Source organism: Bubalus kerabau, chromosome 4 (genome assembly GCF_029407905.1).
Source record: "Bubalus kerabau isolate K-KA32 ecotype Philippines breed swamp buffalo chromosome 4, PCC_UOA_SB_1v2, whole genome shotgun sequence".
Classification (NCBI taxonomy): domain Eukaryota; kingdom Metazoa; phylum Chordata; class Mammalia; order Artiodactyla; family Bovidae; genus Bubalus; species Bubalus kerabau.
In genome coordinates, this window is record NC_073627.1 from 91723725 (window position 1) to 91745348 (window position 21624).

A 21624-nucleotide genomic window follows, 5' to 3' on the forward strand; every position below is an offset into this window, starting at 1 on the left:
TAAAATGAGAAATTTCTGCACATAATTTGGATAAAACAAACAGGAGATATACTTATAAGCTTAATGTATTTGTGGTCAGTTTTATAAAAGACTTCATAAATTGTCTCCATGTTTTTATTAGAATGAATGCAAAATATGGCTTCTTCCTTTTAAAAGGAAATAATGTTGTATTTTGGTATTCTTTTAATAAGTTCCACAAAAGTCTCTTATCCTTACCTTCTGCTGTTAGTTGTTATGGTTATCTGTATGTTAGGGTTCTTCTGTAGCCTAAATACCTACTTATTTATGTGCTAGGGCAGTATAGAAAAGGAAGAATAGGAATTGGGGTGGAGGACAAGGCAGTGGGGGAAAGAGAGAGACGTCTTTAATTTCTGAATTTGTGGAATCCTAGTGATGCCCTATTTCATTAGAGACAGTGATTGATGTACCATGCTCAATATTTTAGTTCAAATTGTACAACTTGAGGCTGTTTCTACCAAAACAGAAGACATCTAGAAATACTATCATTAGTGCCATGTTTATAAATGCAAATCTCATTACCCTGCGAGGACATCAATAGCTTAAGTGGAAACAGAAAGTAATTTTCTGATTTTCTATGGTCACATCCTACTAGAATCATAGTCTAATAGAACTGTCCCCAAATTTAAATTGTATTTGAGACTTTATAGGCTTAGATGTCTTTCTGCCTATCTCAAACTCTCCCATGACACAAACCACCTGGCAACTTTTTGTGACCACTTTGTAGACCAACAAGGTATGTAAAACCCAGCAACCATTGGGTAACTTGTAATCTCTTCACAAAAACACATCTAAAATCGGTCATTTACTAAAGCCCTAATCTGTTTGCACATGCATTTCTAAATAAAAATAAAAGTCCAACCTTCATATCTTGTACTGCCACACTATTGCCATAGAAACATGAAGGAAACAGATGTAAGATTCCTGCTGTGTGAAGGGGGGAAAAAATCAGATGATGTGGGCTTTGGAGGCTTTGCTGTAAACAGCCATTATAGGAAGGTGGTGAGTTTCTGGTGACCATGTCCACTCTGTGTATTGATCAAAACTGACACACACCTCTCTTCTCTCTCCACCCAGTCCCAAGGTCACTAACCTCCATGCTGACAGCAAGGACTCCTTAAAAGAAGGATGACAAAACATGAAAACTTTCTTCCATATGCAGCATGCGAAACGCCTAAACTGATGTATTACTTTTCAAGCCTACCAAGCTAGAGGAATACTTTGGCTCTGATGAAGATGCATTCTCCTTTTATTAAAGTGTGTGTGTGTGTGTGTGTGTGCGCGTGTGCACGCGTGTGCACACACATGCACATGCCAGTGTGCATGTGCACGTTTTTGCACATGCCTGTGGATGCATCCCACACACATCCACACACTCCATTGGTTAAAAATCCTCTTTCATTTTTTTCTCAACCCACTCCCACTCCACTCATATATATGCACACCTATTTTACATTGCAATTACATCAAAAAAGGCTGTCTGCAGTCCAGTACAATCCATCTGGTGGCCTAGACAGTGGATCATGAAGGGATTTGCTTACTCTATGAAGGAAAATAGTTTTATCACTCACTCTTTCTGAGACAGACTGGGACCTGGGACCCTTTGCGGCAGTCCTTACACCTGGACAAATGTCGCCTCAAGCAACAAAATACAAAGAAAGTATAAGGAACTAAAAATGACTACATGCATAAGCAATTGGGCTAGATTATGGACAACAAGATACAAAAAGACCAAAGAAATCCACTGCCACTTCTGAAGAGCCAGGAGCAAAACCAGGGTGTCATGAGCAAAAGCAGGATACTACACATGTCCCTGCACGTAACACCACCACAGAGGTAGCAAACCGCCTAAGCCACCCCCCAGCCTGATCCCTGGGACACACCCCTACCTTCACACCATATAAAGAACCAACTCACCCCCCTGCCCACTCAGGGAGTAAGCAAGGGAACCTGTTATTTATTTTTGCTCCCTCCTGCTGCAGCAGGGGCCCCAGTAAAGGCTCATCTGAATTTCTGGCCTCTTACCAATTTCTACTGATTGGGGAAGGTCAGTATCATCCCTATTATCCGTGGGGGCTTCTCTTCAGGTTTTGATGGTCTTGCTGTGTCCCGATGCTTTCCTACTAGCTCGCTCTGCCTGGACGACTCCCTTACCGCTGTGCCACGTGTCACACATTATTAACAATGTGTCCTGGTTACCCACTAAAATGCTCTCTTTACAACCTGTGGATGCCTCCCTGCTGACTGCCCTACATTCCGGTGGACACACAGCTTAGAAGATCAACATCGACACTGCTTCCCCACCCAGGTTGGCAAAGGCACACTGGCTGCGATCATGCACATTGCTGTGCATAACAGAAATAACTCACGGAGGAAACTCCCCATCTCTTCCCACACTGCAACTATTTGTTGCAATCTGGGTTCTCATCACGCTGTGTTTACATCTAGAGCCTAACTATAGACACATTTCTCAAAGACTCACAGATATCTCATTAAAACCTATGTGGAATTGTTTGGATAGCTGCTTACTATTAGATTTGACCAAATCATGAGTTCACCCAATCTTCTTCCATTTCTATATTACTCTGCCAAACTGCTGTCACTTTAAGTTTTCTAAAATATTATAATAATAGCTTGAAATAGTTTTTGTCTCCACAGGCTCAAAAACCATCAGCTGATTTCATTCCCCAAGTGTTTACTGAATGCCTGCTACAAATGGTGGGTACTCTGCTGTGTGTGGTAGACACAGCAATACATAGCGGAGACAGTCAAGGAAACAGATGTTACAATACAATGTGATAAAGATGATGTCAAAGGAGCTTTGGAAGCATATAGAAAAGTTTTGAGTCCCATCTGGAAAGCTCCAGAGGTGCTTCTAGGAGGAAGGTAATGCTGAAACATTGACTAGAACCTTATGAAATAGTTATAATAACATTCACTTTGTAGATGAGGAGACAGATTCATTCACCATTCAACAAATATTTTCTGAATCTGTTGTACTGGGATCTTTGACGGTGCTGGACTTTGGTGGTGAGCAAAGCAGGCTCACCTGGTCCCTGCCAGTGTGAGGTTCACACTCCAGCTGCAACTAAGTAATTTGTCCCAGGTCACACTTTTAATAAAAGGCAGAGGAAGGGGGAAAACTATGCCTCATTCACAGCTCCTGCCCTTTCTAGCACGCTGCACATGGCCAGATTTAATGTTTTTCTTATAATCCATATGGTGGCTCAAATGGTAAAGAATCTGCCTGCAATGCAGGAGATCTGGGTTTGATCCCTATGTTGGGAAATTCCCTGGAGAAGGGAATGGCAACCCATCCAGTATTCTTGCCTGGAGAATTCCATGGACACAGGAGCCTGGTGGGCTACAGTCCATGGGATTGCAAAGAGTCGGACATGACTGAGAAACTAACACTTATAATCAATGGAAGCCCCTGAAGATATTTCAGAAGCAGAAAAACATGATCAAATCTACAATTTAGAATAATCACTGGCAACAAGGTAGAGAAAAAATTCCATAGAGAAAAGCCTTTTACATTGATGGACAATTGCTTTTCAACAAAGGTGCTACAACAATTAAATGAGGGTAAGAAGCTGGAGAAGGCAATGGCACCCCACTCCAGTACTCTTGCCTGGAAAATCCCATGGATGGAGGAGCCTGGTAGGCTGCAGTCCATGGGGTTGTGAAGAGTTGGACACATCTGAGCGACTTCACTTTCACGCATTGGAGAAGGAAATGGCAACCCACTCCAGTGTTCTTGCCTGGAGAATCCCAGGGACGGTAGAGCCTGGTGGGCTGCCATCTCTGGGGTCGCACAGAGTTGGACACGACTGAAGCGACTTAGCAGCAGCAGCAGCAGCAAGAAGCAATTGGATATTCATACGCAGAAGAATGAACTTGGATTCCTACCTTATCATGTAGAAAATTTAACTCAAAATGGATCAAAGACCTAAACTATAAAACTCTTGGAAGCAGACATAGGTGTAAATCTTCATGACCCTGCACTAGGCAATGACTTAAACATGACAACAAAAATACAAGCAATAAAAGAAATACTAAAGTTGTACTTCCCATTAATATTTTTTTAACAAGAAAAGGAACCTGCTCTAAAAATGTGAAATAATTTTCTTTTCAATACCAAACTTGGTGAACGAGTCCCTCTAAGAGATTCACAAGGAAGAAGAAAGTTCTATTTCCTATCTTGCAGTCAACAGTTTCTGGCATTAGACATTAGGAATTCTCCATAATATATTCAAAGAAGAAAATATTTAAGGAGAGAACTTAGGACCAGAAAACTATTTTTTTCTGAAGCCACTAGGAAATGTTTATGCTTACTGCATTGACTTTTGCATTGCAAAAGGGTCAGTATGTCTTGCCTTAAAAGGCTTTCCTTTTTTTTTTCCTCTGAAGTAAGTTTCTAAGCACCCAGAAATTCTCTTTATATAATTACTATTTTTAAAGGCCTGTTAACGTATGACCTTAATTTTGTGTATATTTATGTGTGTGTATATATATATATATGTGTCCTCCACATACTGTATCACGTATGTCAGGTGTATTCAACTGGACTTCATAAAAATTAAAAATGTTTGTATAGAGGACATTACCAACAATGTGAAAGCACAACCCATAGAATAAAAAAAAATTTACAAATCATATATCTGATAAGGGCCAATTATCCATATAATCTATATAATTTATATATTTTAAGTATTACAACTTAATAATCAAAAGGCAAATAAAGATGGGCAAAAGATTTGAGTAGACATTTTTTCCAATGAAAATATACAAATGGTCCATAAACACAAGAAAAGATGCTCAACGTTAGTCATTGCTGCTAAGTCGCTTCAGTTGTGTCCGACTCTGTGCAACCCCAGAGATGGCAGCCCACCAGGCTCCCCCATCCCTGGGATTCTCCAGGCAAGAACACTGGAGTGGGTTGCCATTTCCTTCTCCAATGCATGAAAGTGAAAACTGAAAGTGAAGTCGCTCCGTCGTGTCCGACTCCTAGCTACCCCATGAACTGCAGCCCACCAGGCTCCTCCGTCCATGGGATTTTCCTGGCAAGAGTACTGGAATGGGGTGCCATTGCCTTCTCTGTACATTAGTCATTAGGAAAATGCAAACCAAAACCACAGAGATACCACTTCATACCCAGTAGAATGGCTAAAATTAAAACAACAGACAATAATGTGGCAGTAATTACACTTTTAGGTATATACATAAAAGAAATAAAAAACTTATGTCCATACCAAACCTTGCACATAACTATTCATAGCATTATTATTTATAATAGCTAAAAAGTAGAAACAACCCATATGTCCATGAACCCATGAATGGATACACAAAATATCCACATAACAGTATGCTATCCAGCCATAAAAACAGAAGTACTGATCCATGGTATAATATGGATAAACCTGGAAAACATTATGCTAAAGTGAAAGGAAGTTGATACAAAGACCACAAATCATATCATTCTACTAATATGACATGGTCAGAATAGGCAAACCCATAGAACTACATGGCAGGTTAGTGGTTACTTAAGGGTTAGGGGAGGAAGAAATGCAGAGTGACTAATAATTGGTATGGGGTTTCTTTCTGAGGTGATAAAAATGTTCTAGAAAGTTCTAAGAGGGGTCATGGTTACAAACACTGTGTACAAAATCAATTTGGTAGGGTACAGATGGCAGGAAATGATCACCCAGAAACTTGTCACAGTTTCAGAAATTCTGTCTACACTGTAAAAATGTATATCATTTTCAGTTTTTTCCTCATAGCATGTCTTACATATTTCCCTGTTGTGTGATGTGTGTGTATGTCATCCATACATTATACATATATATGAGGCACATAGACCTGTAGGGAATAGGTCAAAATATTAATAGAAGTTATCTCTTTCTAAAATAGCTATCTTTCAGTGGGATTGTAAATAACTTATATTTCCTTATAGCTTTTTGATATTTCTCAAATGGTCCACAATGAGTTTGCATTACTTTTGTAATCAGAGAAAAATACATTTTAGTGCTTTGTTTAATAAGCTGAAGGTTGTACAATTGCTTTTACTTCAAGGTCTCCACTGTAGGGATTGACCCTGTGCTGAAATAGTGGGTAGGTATTAATCACTCCAGTACTCTTGCCTGGAAAATCCCATGGAAGGAGGAGCCTGGTGGGCTGCAGTCCATGGCGTGGCTAAGAGTCAGACACCACTGAGCGACTTCACTTTCACTTTTCACTTTCATGCATTGGAGAAGGAAATGGCAACCCACTCCAGTGTTCTTGCCTGGAGAATCCCAGGGATGGCGGAGCCTGGTGGGCTGCCGTCTATGGGGTTGCACAGAGTCGGACACGACTGAAGTGACTTAGCAGCAGCAGCAGCATTAATCCCTATGCCAACAAAACCAATACCAATTCATTTATACCACAAAAACAAATTAGTTTGAGTTTTTTGTATGCAAAACTATCATGGTACTTCAAGTTGTCTTCTAAAAATGGAATCATTTCAAACTCATGGCCGAATTTCATACACAAGCTTTCTCTTTATGTAGAATTGTCTGTATTTGTTTTCAGCATGGGGAAAAGAAAGTCCCTGATGACATTTTGCAAATGCCAGTTGATGATTTTCAAAACTATTTCTTTTTCCTAGAGCCAACTGTATCCTTTGCAAGTCTATTCCCATCTGTCATCAATAAAAATAAACCTTATCTCAAAACACGGTTTTTTGAAATGTCATTGCAGTACTCCACCTATTTTCTTGTAAGGAGGAGAAGAAAAAAAAAAAAAGGCTTTGGTTGACTTCTATATTCTTGGAAGCCAGACTGTGTTTCCCTGTAGTGTGTACAGGAAAGGAGTCAGGGTTGGGGGAGGGGAAGAAAAACTAGAGAACTTTAGTATCAAACATTAATTTAATAGGTAATTTTGTTAGCTTTGTTCCATTTTTAATTTTCAAGATATATTAGGTTTTATGATTGAAAAAGTATAAATATCAATATATCTTACACCGGTGTTTCCCAAACTTAACGTGCTTATGAATTATCTGAAAGAAAAAGAAAGAAAGAAAGTGAAGTCGCTCAGTCATGCCTGACTCTTTGCAACCCCAAGGACAGTAGCCTGCACCAAGCTCCTCCGTCCACAGGATCTTCAAGGCAAGAGAACTGGAGTGGGTTGCCATTTCCTTCTCCAGGGAATCTTCCCAACCCAGGGATCGAACCCAGGTCTCTTGCATTGTAGACAGACGCTTTACCTTCTGAGCCACCAGGGAATTATCTGAGGGTTTGGTTAAAATGTAGATTCTGATTCAGTAAGTCTAGGAAGGACCAACAGCATGCATTGCTAATATGTGTGCTTTTGTCTGTGTGCACAAATAGTATCTATATACAAATAAAATTAGGATGTTTAATGAAGAATACATCCTTTCAGATATAACTTTTGTCATTTTATTTTCAATTCACACTATTCTAAAGCTATAGCCTTATTCCTAAAAAGGAAATAAAAGTTTCTCTTAAAAAGTTTAATATGGTTGTGGCCACCAGCTTCCAAGATGGCTCCCCAAGGATCCCTGCCTCTGGGACTTACATCTCCTGTGTCCCCTCCCGTTTTAAACCAGAGCGGATGTGTCATCAACAAATCTGAGCCAAACCGATGTACATCACTTCTGAGATTAGGTTATAGAGAAGTTGTAGTTTCCATCTTGGGCTCTCCTGCATGCTTCTCTGAATTGCACACTCTGGGAGAAGCTAGCTGCCATGATACGAACTATTCTATGGAGAGGCCCACGTGGTGAGGAGCTGAGATCTCCTGCCAACAGCCACGTGAGTGAACTTGGAAGGCAATCCTTCAGCCCAGTCAAGTTTTCAGATTACTACAGCCCCAGCACGTATCTTGGCTCCAACCTCAGAGAGAATCGGATCCAGAATCACCCAGCTGAGTTACTCCCAGGTTCTTGACCCTCAGAAACTCTGAGTTCATAAAAGTGTGTTGTTTGAAGCTGCCAAGTTTGGGAGTACATACATAGTGATAGATAAACACATGGGCAAAAATGATATATGTAATAATGAATCCATAGAAAATTGGTCTGTATCTCCATAGAACTCATGAATTTTTTTCTAATAGGATTTTTTTTTTTTTTTGCTTCCCACAGTTGAAAGAACATACTGTATAAACGGTTTAGGATGTCTTATATCTGTCTCTCTTCATAGGGTGGTGATGGACGAGAGGAAGAGTGAAGCCAGTCCCCCTCATGCACACATGCCCTAAACTCCACACCCGTCAATGTTATCACTGCACATTTCCCCAGTTCAGCGCCTGGCGTGGACTCCTCCAGAAACTAAACAGTGACTTTCAGTAGTAGAAAGCAGCACTTTACCTTATCTATTTTCCTTCCTTGGCATGCTACATTACAATCTTATGTTAAAGATATTCAGAGAGGCAAGAACTAATTCTTAGGTACAAATAATATTGTCCAGTCTACATCAAAAGTAAGAGCTTCATGGATGACAAAAATTGATCACTGGAATAAAAGCAAATGTATACATAAGGTTCACTATTACTGTGGGAGTGTGCTAAGTCACCTCAGTCATCTACAACTCTGTGCGACCCTGTGGACTGTAGCCCACCAGGCTCTTCTGTCCATGGGATTCTCCAGGCAAGAATACTAGAGTGGACTGGTGTGTTCTCCTCCAGCGGATCTTCCCAACCCAGGGATCGAACTAGTGTCTCTTATGTCTCCTACATTGGTAGGCAGGTTCTATACCACTAGCACCACCTGGGCAGCCCCTTACTATTTTACAGAACAACTAAGCCTGTGCATCACGACGATTGAGCCTGTGCTCCAGAGCCTGTGAGCTGCAACTACCGAGCTGGTGTACCATAACTACTGAAGCCCAGATGCTCTAGGGCTTGCAAGCCAAAACTATTGAGCCTGAGTGCTGCAACTAGTGAAGCCCGTGCCTAGAGCCTGGTCCGCAATGAGAGAAGCCACTGCAGTGAGAAGCAGTAGCCCCTGCTCCCCACAACTAGACAGAAAGCCCAAGCAAAAGCAATGAAGACTCAGTGCAGCCAAAATAAATAAAAATTTAAAAAAGAAAAGAAATACAGGGATTCTAGACAACTTGGGAATAGTGGCATCAATACCTTCAAATCAACTACAATGTCTAATAAAGGCACACAGGCTCAGAGGGGGTTTGTTAACAATCACCTCGACTCTGTGCCATACTGAGAGTGCAGATGACACTGAAGCTTTCTAAGTCCCACCTAATCCTTACTGCTGAGTAGGGAAAGACAAAACTGACCCGTCTGCATTTGGCGATTTTAACACTTGGCCATGCCGTTTCTATGTTTATCTTTGTTTTGTGCCTCTTGGTTCCAAAGTTTTTTCTCTCTCCTGCATTAAAGGCGATCTCAGACTGAAAGCTGGCTGGCCCATTGCTCTAAGCATACCAATCAGATCATGAGTAATGACCGGGCACTTTCATTTAGGGATGTTCCTAACAACAGGATTGAGTCCAGCTGCCACGTGTTGCCTAAACTGAACATTCAAACAAGGTGGAAAACACTAGGTCTGTGTCCTTGGATACTGGAAGCTTCAAAGACTGTTTATTGTTCAGCATCTTAAATCAAAATAGAAGGAGATTTCACAGTTTCCAGGGTACATCTCCTTAGGCAAGGAGCAAATCTGTTCTTTAATAAGAATCACTGAGTGAAAAGACTTGTTGCCCATCTTCTCCATTTTTTCATTTTTCAAATAGCAATAATAGTTCTTTTTTATATTTTAATCAAGAGGCAAGTGATCCTTTTCAAACTCTTAGAAGCAAACTCATGATAGAAAATCCAGCCATACCAGCCAGATGTTCTCTCTACAAGTTTGGGGTTTAGATAATGATGCATTCATGATGGATTTAATTAAAATGGTGGATGTTATTTTTAGGGCTGTGTTGAAAATAGGTACATTCAATGGAAGATTAAAGACTGCAAAGCTTTAAATAGTCAAGTGTTAAAGCAAAATGTACAGTATAAATTTGTAGTCCTTGTGTGGTTAACCGTGGAGGAATGAGAAAGCAAGGAGCTAGGGAGGGTTCCATTAGAGGGGTCCAATGTAATACACATTTTAATTAATTCTTTTGTTTATTTATTCAGTTCAGTCGCTCAGTCATGTCTGACTCTTTGTGACCCCGTGAACCGCAGCAGGCCAGGCCTCCCTGTCCATCACCAACTCCCAGAGTTCACCCAAACCCATGTCCATTGAGTCGGTGATGCCATCCAACCATCTCATCCTCTGTCATCCCCTTTTCCTCCTGCCCTCAATCTTTCCCAGCATCAGGGTCTTTTCAAATGAGTCAGCTCTTTGCATCAGGTGGCCAAAATACTGGAGTTTCAGCTTCAACATTAGTCCTTCCAATGAACACCCAGGACTGATCTCCTTTCGGATGGACTGGTTGGATCTCCTTGCAGTCCAAGGGACTCTCAAGAGTCTTCTCCAATACCACAGTTCAAAAGCATCAATTCTTTGGTGCTCAGCTTTCTTTATAGTCCAACTCTCACATCCATACATGACCACTGGAAAAACCATAGCCTTGACTAGACGGACCTTTGTTGACTGACAAAGTAATGTCTCTGCTTTTGAATATGCTATCTAGGTTGGTCATAACTTTCCTTCCAAGGAGTAAGCGTCTTTTAATTTCATGGCTGCAGTCACCATCTGCAGTGATTTTGGAGCCCAGAAAAATAAAGTCTGACACTGTTTCCACTGTTTCCCCATCTATTTCCCATGAAGTGATGGGACTAGATGCCATGATCTTAGTTTTCTGAATGTTGAGCTTTAAGCCAACTTTTTCACTCTCCTCTTCCACTTTCATCAAGAGGCTTTAGTTCTTCACTTTCTGCCATAAGGGTGGTGTCATCTTCATATCTGAGGTTATTGATATTTATCCTGACAATCTTGATTCCAGCTTGTGCTTCCTCCAGCCCAGCGTTTTTCATGATGTACTCTGCATATAAGTTAAATAAGCAGGGTGACAATATACAGCCTTGGCGGACTCCTTTTCCTATTTGGAAACAGTCTGTTGTTCTACGTCCAGTTCTAACTGTTGCTTCCTGACATGCATACAGGTGTCTCAAGAGGCAGGTCAGGTGGTCTGGTATTCCCATCTCTTTCAGAATTTTCCACAGTTTATTGTGATTCACACAGTCAAAGACGTTGGCATAGTCAATAAACCAGAAATAGATGTTTTTCTGGATTGAATATCTACTCTGTATCAGATGCTATTCTAGACACTTAAGATTTTCCAGTGACCAAAGCAGACAAAGATTCCTTCCCAAAAGACCTACTTTGATGTTACAGGAGACAGACACTAAATGATCAATTGTAATAAGTAAATTCTACTGTTTGTTAGGAGAAGGCAATGGCAATCCACTCATGTATTCTTGTTGGAAAGCCTCATGGACAGAGGAGCCTGGAGGGCTATAGCCCATGGGGTTGCAAAGAGTCGGACACGACTTAGCGACTGAACAGCAACAAGCACTATTTGTTAGGTGACAAGTGTCGTGACAGAAGAAAAGGGAAAAGAGAGGTGGAAGTATCGGAAGACCGATTTTAAATAAGATGGTCTGGTCAAACCTCATTATGGAAGTGACAGTTTAGGTAAGATTTTTTTTTAAAGCAGAAGTAATTTGCCATGGGGATTTCTGGGTGAAGGGCCTTCTAGTCAATGGGTACAGCCAAAGTAAGGCTCCAAGGCAGGACTGGGTCTGATAGATGAGAAGCAACAGTGAGCCGTGGTGGCTGGAGCAGAGAAGCTAGAATGGAAGCAGCTGGAGAGGAGGTAATGGAAAGGACTGGAGAGGAGCTGTCGAAAGGACTTTGACTTTCCCCCTGAAAGGGACCCTACGACAGGGTGTACTGACATTTGTCAACATGTCCCTACTCAATAGCTTTGGCTGCTCTAGAGGGATAAGAGGAGAAGTAGAGAGACCATTAGCAGACTGTTCTGAGTAGAAGATGGTGGGTCAAAATAGGTGGGAGCACGAGGTAAATAAGGATCGACTGGATGTTGGACATGCTCTGAATACAGAGCCAGATTTTGTTGCTGGACTGAATTAGGGGTGGGAGAAAAAAAGAGATCAAGATGCCTCTGAAGTTTCAGACTTCAGCAATTTGAAAAACAGAATTCCCTTCAATTAAGATGGGGAAGGCTGTGGGTAAGAAGGATGTCATTTTAGAGATCTTAAATTTGAGATTATCAATTAGAAATTCAAGTGGATATACTAAATAGACAGTGGGGTACTAGAGTCTAAGGAGAGAAGTGTGGACTAGAGATAGGATATTTTAATAAAAACAGCTTATAGTTTTGACTACTGTATGAAATATTTACAGTGTAAAATATGTGTCCATCCATAATGAGCCACAAGACTTTTGGGATAACTTCTACTGGCTATAAAGAATCGATGCTGAGACTTCATGATAACATATGAGGAACCTTATATCCAAGTAATGCGTCAATCAAATAGAAAGGTATACTGTACAAAAATACCCAGGAACCAAGAGTCTTTACGTCAGTTTTTTTTTCCACTTTTGAGAAATAACTGATATACACCACTGTGTAAGTATAAGGCATGATGGTTTGCTTTACATATATTATGAAATGATTACCACAAAAGCTTCAACTAACATCCATTTTCTCAAATAGATACAATAAAAAGAAAAGAAAGAAGAAAAAAGGAAAACAGTTTTCTTCCTTGTGATTATAACTCCTAGTTTAACAGCTTTCCTATATATCATCCAGCAGCATTAACTATAATCACTACACTGTTCATCACACTGCTAGGAGTTATGTATCTTGTAACTGGAAGCTTGTACCTTTCAACAACCACTCCTGGTTACTACAAGTCTGATCTCTTTTTCTATGAATTGTTTCAGATTCCATGAGCGAATGAGATCATACTGTATTGGTTTTTCATTGTCTGACATTTCACATAGCAATAATGTCCTCAAATTTTATCCTTGTTGTTGCAAACAATAGGGTTTCTAGGATTTCCTTTTTTTTAAATGGCTGAGTAATATTCTATTGTGTACACATATACCACAACTTCTTTATCAATTCATTCATCAATGGGGAGGTTATCTCCAGGTCTTGGCTATTGGAAATAATGCTTCTGGGTGCAGATATCTTTTTAGGTTCATACAAAACACTAATTTTTCAAAATATTCAGTATAACTGGTACAAATATAGTGATTTTGTTCTCAAAAATGTATGTCTCAAGAGAAAAGTTCTTTGCAGAAGCTATTTACACACTTTTCCTCTCTCATTTTCTGCTTCTCACAACTTCTTGAAATTACTGGTTTTTTGAAGACAATCTGTGAGAACCATGTAGTCCATAAATTGTTCAGAAATGATTGTGTTCATAGTTTATACAGTGGCAGTTATTCCTATGTACAATCTTTCAACATATGCTGAAGACCTCAGCACAGAAAAGGAAACCAAGATGACCCCACACCGTAAGGTTACCAGGGTCGAGTCTCTGCTTCCTCTAACAATCCCAGTATGATGTGGTAGATGGCTAGCTCCATGAAACCAAAGGACAGTTTTACAAGGCACGATGTAGTAAAACTGGAACCAAGGAGAAGCTACCATGTGGGAAAGTCATTCTGAGTCTTATTGGAGATAATAGGTACAGACTCTTGAAAGGAAGTGTTGGTTCCTTTGCTTTCTTTTATGACATGGAGCATGCATGGTGGCTAAAAACATGGGATAACTAATGAGGACCTACTGAATAGCACAGGGACTAAAAAGAAGGTACACTCTGTTTATAGGACATTTATTAAGTTAACCTTAAAAATGCATTCCAATTTACAGTAGGTTCAGACAAATACTGTTTGATTCCACTTATACAAGGTACCTAGAACAGCCAAATTCATAGTCAGAAAGTACACTGGTAGATGCCAGGGGCAGAGGCGGGTAGGGGGTACAGAGGAGGAATGGAGAGTTTGTTTTTAATGGGGACAGAGTTTAGTTTAGAAGAATTTGGGAGATGGATGATGGTGAGAGTTGCATAACAATGTGAATGTCCTTAGTGCCACTGAACTGTCCCGTTGAATATGGTTAAAATAGTATGCTTTACATTATAGGATTTTACCACAGCAAAAAAAATTTTTAAAAACCTAAGGAAAAGTGAATAAATGGTGGATATTAGTTTTTTTAAAAGCCTGGACTCTAGAGCCAGGATCCCTAAGCTGAAATCTCAGCTCAGCTCCAGCTGTGTGACCATGCTGTTGTTCAGTTGCCAAGTCATGTCTGACTCTTGGAGACCCCATGGACTCTGGCACACCAGGCTCCCCTGTTCCTCACCACTTCCCGGAGTTTGCCCAAGTTCATGTCCATTGAATCGGTGATGCGTCCAACCACCTCATCCTCTGTTGCCCTCTTCTAAGTGGAAGTTGTGGCCATGAGCATGCTACTTAGCCACTCTGTGTCCTATCACCACTGCATATAGAATGAGAATAATTTCAGTACCCAGCCCCTAAGGGTTGTCAAGAACATTAATGAATTACTATTTATAAAGCCATTAGAAAAGTGCTAGAAACCCAGTAAAACTTATAAAAATGTTTAGTAAATAAATAAAACCCAATTTTTCTTTTAAGGTATACCTCCTTCTGCTTAATTCGGCCTCTGGGGCATGTTTTTCATATTTTTAGAACTTTTCAGAAACTGATGGCAACAGTTAAGTATTTTTTTGACTTTTATTCCTATAATTGTAGACTCGCTCTTCACAAAAGCTCATCTCTAAGTTAGTTTCTGAGGTATGCCGGGTCCCCCTGCCTGCCTTCCAGAAATTGCCTGCAGCATGTCTGGTGGGGTTCCAAGTTCGCTTCAGTCAGCCAAGTAAGGTTTAGTGTGATTTTTCATCACCTTGACGTCAGTGAGAAATATCACTAAATTAATGCAAAAAAGATGTTCAATAGGATTTCATGAATAACTCAAAGCCCACTGCAAATACAAGATTGTCTGTGATGTTTTGAATTGATGGAAATCTGTCTAGGGATTTCCAGCAATTCATAAACCAATTTCAGCTGACCGATTTAAAGCTTCGTTTTTTAAAACCTGGCTTGTCAGAAGGAAAATGCCGTCTCTTCCAGGCAAACACCTCAAATTGATTCAATTATCATTGACATCTAATGAAATCACTGCAGGTATTAGCAACAGTCCCTCATGGAGAAAGTTGACCACAGCAGCTTAGGTCCAAACACTCTTGACTTACCTTAAAACATGACCGAGTTAAGAATTGTCTCCACCTCATTAGGCCTGCCTACACTGATTTCCAACTCCCACGTTCCTCCAGCCTTCACCGCTGTCTTTCGACATGTTTTTTCCTGCATGTGCAAAAGTCATTCCCCTTGTACTCTAAGCTTGAGAACTTTCTCCCACGTGTTTCTTGGAGGTTGCCAATATCCATCAGCAAGGGATTTAACATGAATCTTCTTTTTATTCTTGATATTTTGAGCTCCAGAGGCTGATGTAACACTTATTTCTTCATATATAAGCAATATGAAAAGCAAAGAATTTGAGTCTCAGAAATAATAATTTTGAGAATATTCTCTATAGGGGTAACCTCTTCAGTTTTCAAATTTTACTGTGGTTTTCACTCAGGTTTCCTCCTTCCTTCCTTTGTTTTTAGTGTGATTGCTTTTTGAGACTTGCCCATTCTGATATCAGTGTAGGTAGCTGTAGTCTCTAGAAAGCATGGCTCATTTGAAATTTCCTCATATAATATCTGCAGCACAAACTTGTCAGGTCAAATTCATTCTCTAGGATAGATTCTTCTAATTGGGTTAAGCTGTTTGGCTTCTATCTCTTTACCTATAGCTGCTTCTTCTAGCCCTGGTAGAACACTTGAGTTGAATAGCCAATCTGGATCATCTCATTAAAACTGACTTTTTTCAATGTGAAATCAATCCAATGGATATCTTTCAGCCTTCTTGTTATTTGATCTCTAAGTGGCACATGACCCAAGGAAAGCCTTCTTTTTGATTCTAAGCCTCCTAAGTTTCTACCTTTTCCCTGATACTTTTTTCACTTCTCTTGGTGGTCCTCACCGGTCTTAAAGGATCACTAGTTCCCATTCAATTCTTTACAGTTACAATGCTTATCTTTTCTTTTTCTGTTGACTCAACTGATCCTAAATCCATTGCTCACTGGCTGTGTAACTTTGAGAAAGTGATTTAAATTCTCTCTGCCAAGTTTCCTCATCACCAAACCTAATAAAGTTGTTGAGTTAGATACTAAGTTAATATTTAGTATCTTAATTGATAAGTATTAATAAATAGAGCTACTTCATATCTAATATTCTTAATAATAAGTATGCTTATAATTATACACAGTTTATATTCATAAGTACTCAGAACAGTGATTGGTATAGAGTAAGAACTACTTAACTATTTCTTTACTGTTTCTTTCAGTAAATCCTGTGGCTTCAAATCACCATCTGTGATGCCTGGTAGTAATGATTCTCCAGTCTATATTTCTAACCATAATCTCTCTCTCTAGAATCCAGATATTTTTACCTGGAGGCCCGATGGGTACCAGGGAATCTATTAACTCTCATAATACTATTTGCTTACCTGCTCTGTCTCAAGAATTGACACTATCTGGCTCATGCCAAGATATGGACCTTGACTCTTTCTTCCACCTCAACCTACACATCTCACCATCCATGCTATTAATCCTTTTCTGGACCTAATTGGAATGCATTTGCTATCTCCAGTCTTGCTCAATTTCATCTATCCTCCTTAATGCAGAAGAGAAAACTTAAGAATTTTCTTTCCAAGAGGTAATCAGATAGTGCCCCCAATGAAAATCCTTCTATGATGCCCTCATTAGACCTGTCTACACTGATTTCAGAACTCAGACTAAGTACATACTACCCCACTTCCTGAAGTTCCAATACTTTGGCCACCTGATGTGAAGAGCTGACTCATTAGAAAAGACCCTGATGCTGGGAAAGAGTGAGCACAGGAGGAGAAGGGGACGAAAGAGGATGAGATGGTTGGATGGCATCACCAACTCAATGGGCATGAGTTTGAGCAAGCTCCAGAAGATGGTGAAGGACAGAGAAGCATGGGGTGCTACAGTCCATGGGGTCGCAAAGAGTTGGACATGACTGAGCAACTGAACAACAACAAGCCCCATTTCCTAATCATCATCACCCTTTTAGCTAGTACTTTATCTTTTTAGAGTTGGTTGCAGGGAAAGCCCTGAATTAGAACACATGAAATTCAGTATCATTACTGATTGACTGAACTAAGTGATTGTACCCTTCTAAACCTCAGCATTCCTTCTGTCAAAGAAGGAATATTCATTCAACAAATACGTGTTAAGATCTTATATGCCGGTCCTATTCTAGACTTCAGAAACACAGCAGTGAATAGATGTCACCTCTGCTTTCACTAGCTTTACACTGTAAGGAGGGATACAGACTTTGATCTTATAAGCTTCCCACAAATCTCTACCAAAAGAAACATCTAGTTTGTGTTCTGCCACTGCCTTCTCTTATTGTACCTACTCCTGTTACAGTTCATATCACTATATTGCAACTCTCGGTTTCCTGTGTGCTTTACCTTAGGTCTCCCCCTCAAAGAAACCATGAGACAAGAACTTGGGTGCAGGTAGTTTATTTGGGGGATGATCTCAGAAAGAACAGATAAGGAAAAGAGAGACAATAAAGGAAACAAACCCAGCAATAGCTGTTTTAATGAACAGATGACTGCTTAGGGCAACTGGGTCTTGATGCCCCTGAAATCTCTCTGAGAAATTATATGGAAAATATCTCAGGACCATCACACCAGACGGTGTGGGGGCTGAAGCACCTCATCCCTGTGGATGAAATGTGGCCCCCTGGGGACATTAAACCCACTGTACTTTCACATTGCACTTGCACATGGGTTAATTCAGGGGGGGCCAAACAAGAATGGTAGGACCTCAATAGCATCTCCTGCACTCTCCAGTTTGCTTACTGGCCTGACCACTGCAAGAAATGTACAATACCCATCCTCCAAGAGCGCCTACTCAGTGGGTGGAATGAATGGACAAACCCCTACTACATCAACATGATAAAATAAATACTCTCAAAAATCTTGTTTCTCTGTAACATTGAAGGCTAAAAGGGCACAGAAGAGGAGGCATCTATGAAATACCAGATACAAAATTCACTGATGAGATGCCTGAAAAGGTTTCTTTCTAATCAGTGACCACTGTTATGGACTGAATGTTTGGGTCCCCCACTGCCTCAAATTGACATGTTGAAGTCCCAACTCCCACTGTAATTATATTTAGAGATAGGGCCTTTATGGAGGTTAACTAAAGTTAAATGGGGTCATAAACATGAGGGGCTCTGATCTAAAAGGGTTAATGTCCTTAAGAGAAGAGATACTATAGAATGCTCTATGACTCTCTTGTTCTTTCTCTCTCCACCATATGAAGAGACAGTGAGAAGACAGCTGTCTGTAAGCCAGAAAAAATCCTCACTAGAAAGCCACCTTGCCATATCTTGATCTTGGACGTTCTAGCCTCCAGAACTGTGAGGAATAAATTTCTGTTGTGGAAGCCACCCAGTCTATGGTATTTTTGTTATGGCAGCCTGAACAGACTAAGACAACCACATTGAAAAAGAAAAATAGTACTGGTGAGCTGGGTTCATCAATGATACCAGCAAAGAGTTGCATGGAAATAGTCAGTGACTTGAACATATATTTTGTATCTGGTACTTCCCTGGTAGCTCAGATGGTAAAGCGTCTGCCTGCAATGCAGGAGACCCAGGTTCAATCCCCAGGTTGGGAAGATCCCCTGGGGAAGGAAATGGCATCCCACTCCAGTACTCTTGCCTGGAAAATTCCATGGATGGAGGAGCCTGGTGGGCTATAGTCCATGGGGTTGCAAACAGTTGGACACGACTGAGTGACTTCACTTTCACTTTGACATATATTCCCATATGAAGTCCTTGACCCCAAATTCTTTCTTTAAAAAGGCTGTATTTAAGTACAAAAGCCCCTGAATACACAGACTGCCTATAGAAAATGATATGCTTTATATTGATCAGTCTAGAACTATTCAGAAATTTCTTGTTCAGATTTTTAAATCAATCATGAACTTTCAGAGATAAATATTTACTAGCAATGTGGTGATAGGCTTTGAGCAATTTACTTTCTTGGCATAAAATAACTTCCCATTTCATAGGCACATAAAATGGTTAAAAGACTTCTTGGACATCAAATAACTCATACGAAATATACTGATGAGTTAAGTGTAAATAAATGAGAAACACATGGATAAAATTTTCCTTAAATACATAAAGCTTTAGACATTAAGTGAAAAAAGAGACTGATAAAAACACATCTGGGGTTTTGCCCACTACAAAAATTATTTTCAGTTTTGGATATTAAAACAAATTACAATTCAATGTGTATAACTTGAGTATAAGCTCTTGATTTATAAAATAATGCTTGTCATATAATGATTGGGGAGATAGTATAGATAAACATTTATGAGAACTCAGCCCTGACCTAACTAAGATGGAGAAAATTCTTTGCTCATTTAGAAGCAGAAAGGTCAATTTTCTTGCTGTTATTTTTAGCAAGGGAAGCTTAAAGCAACACATTTCTGTACTTCACTCTGAAGAATAGATACATGGAAAGAACATCATTGTAGAGAATGAAATTGTTGCTACCTTTTGGCCATCCAACTAAAACCAGATTATAATTTAGAGGTAGATGAAAGGGGTATTTGCTTCACTTATATTTGTCAAAGTTGATAAAAAAACTAAGTTTTACTATCCCCCTATGTTAACTGATGCATATGATATGAAGGAAGGGTTGGGTTAACTTACACTGTTCATGTATAGCCAGTTCAGTTTGCCCCTTAATTGTCACGTACAAGTGGACATAGCAAAAGTAAGATCAAAAGAGAAACTGTGCTCTGGGTCCTAGCTAAGTGACTTCCATGTAAACCAGTAGCTTTTCCTAGTCAGTATAAAGGGCCTATTTCTATTTAGCCTGGGAAGTCCTCATGGATGAGCTATAGTTCTGTGGTTGCCATTAAAAAACACAGCCACTGGGCTTCCCTGGTGATCTACTGGTAAAGAATCCACCTGCTAATGCAGAATACAGAAGTTTGATTTCTGATCCTAGAAGATCCTACATGCCACAGAGCAACTGAGCCCATGCACCACAGCTATTGAGCTCAACGCCCTAGAGCCTGTGTTCTGCAACAAGAGAAGCCATTGCAATGAGATGCCCACCCACTGCAACCAGAGAAAACTCTCAGGCAGCAACGAAGAGCCAGCACAGACCAAAAAAAAAAAAAAAATTAAAAACACAGCCACTGACATTTCCATCCCACCAGTATTTCTCCTGCAAAGACATACAATGGATGACTGGCTCAAATCTGGACCCATAAAAGCTTTTGGTTTAGGATGTCCCAGTTGGGAGTTGTGCTGCTTCAAAGGATAATGCAAAGAAAGGAGGTCCCAGTAAATTATCTATCTTTAGGCTTCATCACTTGAACTAAGGATCTAGATTTTAGTCCTAGACCCTGGTGACCTGAATTCTCAGAGATTCTCTAAATCTCCCTAGTCCTATACCTTCCCTATCCATACCATTCTCTGAGCCATGGCTCTCAGAACCATGCCCTTCTTGATGATCCACTGACCAACCTGGAATCAATGTCAACTGGAGACGAATGAATGGCCAGGGATAAATCTTGATCAGCCTTAAGATGCTTGAGAGCTGAGAACAGGACACTCTATAGCCAATAGCTCTCAGGTCTAGGTTGGAAACAAAAAATAAATGGCTGTGGAAAATATTCAGAGAAATGGAGCCCTTGGGGAACAGAGGGGAGAATGCAACTCAAGGACAACTGAGTAACTGAAAGTGGAATTTAGGGAAAGAAGAAGGTTAACGCATTAACCAATAAAGACAAGGCATCTGGATGTAAACTGAAAACTTTCAGAAAAGATTTACCATTCAAGGTGCCATAAAAGCATTCAGATCCATGGGAAGAGGTGAAGTATCAGGACATTGGCTTCCTTGAGTGTCTGCGAGTGAAGAGCAGTCCCTCTTTCTTTCATCTAGGTCACTCTCTCTGTCTTTCATGAAATAAATTAATTTGCAGAGAGCAGCAAAAGTTGAAAGGAAATATGATATCAGTCAGTCATTCTATCTGGTCTCTGGTTTATTGGCAGGGGCAAGAGGCAATGCCAGTGTAGTGAGACATCACTTCCATGTATGTGTCAGGGGGCCATGGCATGGCACAACTTAAGAGAGGTATCATGCTGCCAACAGCTAAGAATTCTGAGAGAGCCAAGATTCACAGTGCTTAAGAATTACACTATATATTTTTTTCTTTTTGTTACACTATTGTTTATCATTTTATTGAAATATAGGTGATATACAATATTAAATTAGCTTCAGGTATACAGCAAACTAATTTAAAATTTTATAGATTATACTCCACTTAAAGTTATTACAAAATAATGGCTGTATTTCCCCGTGCTACATAATATGTCCTTGTTTCTTATCTATTTTATACTTGGTAGCTTGTGTCGCATTTTAAAATATTTATT

General features: G+C 40.0%; 1 protein-coding gene across 16 annotated transcripts in view; it reads right to left on the bottom strand.

Annotated features, from left to right (window-relative positions):
• ADAMTSL1 (ADAMTS like 1) overlaps window positions 1–21624 on the bottom strand; it is a 1145195-nt gene that overhangs the window by 878065 nt on the left and 245506 nt on the right. The window lies entirely within an intron of this gene.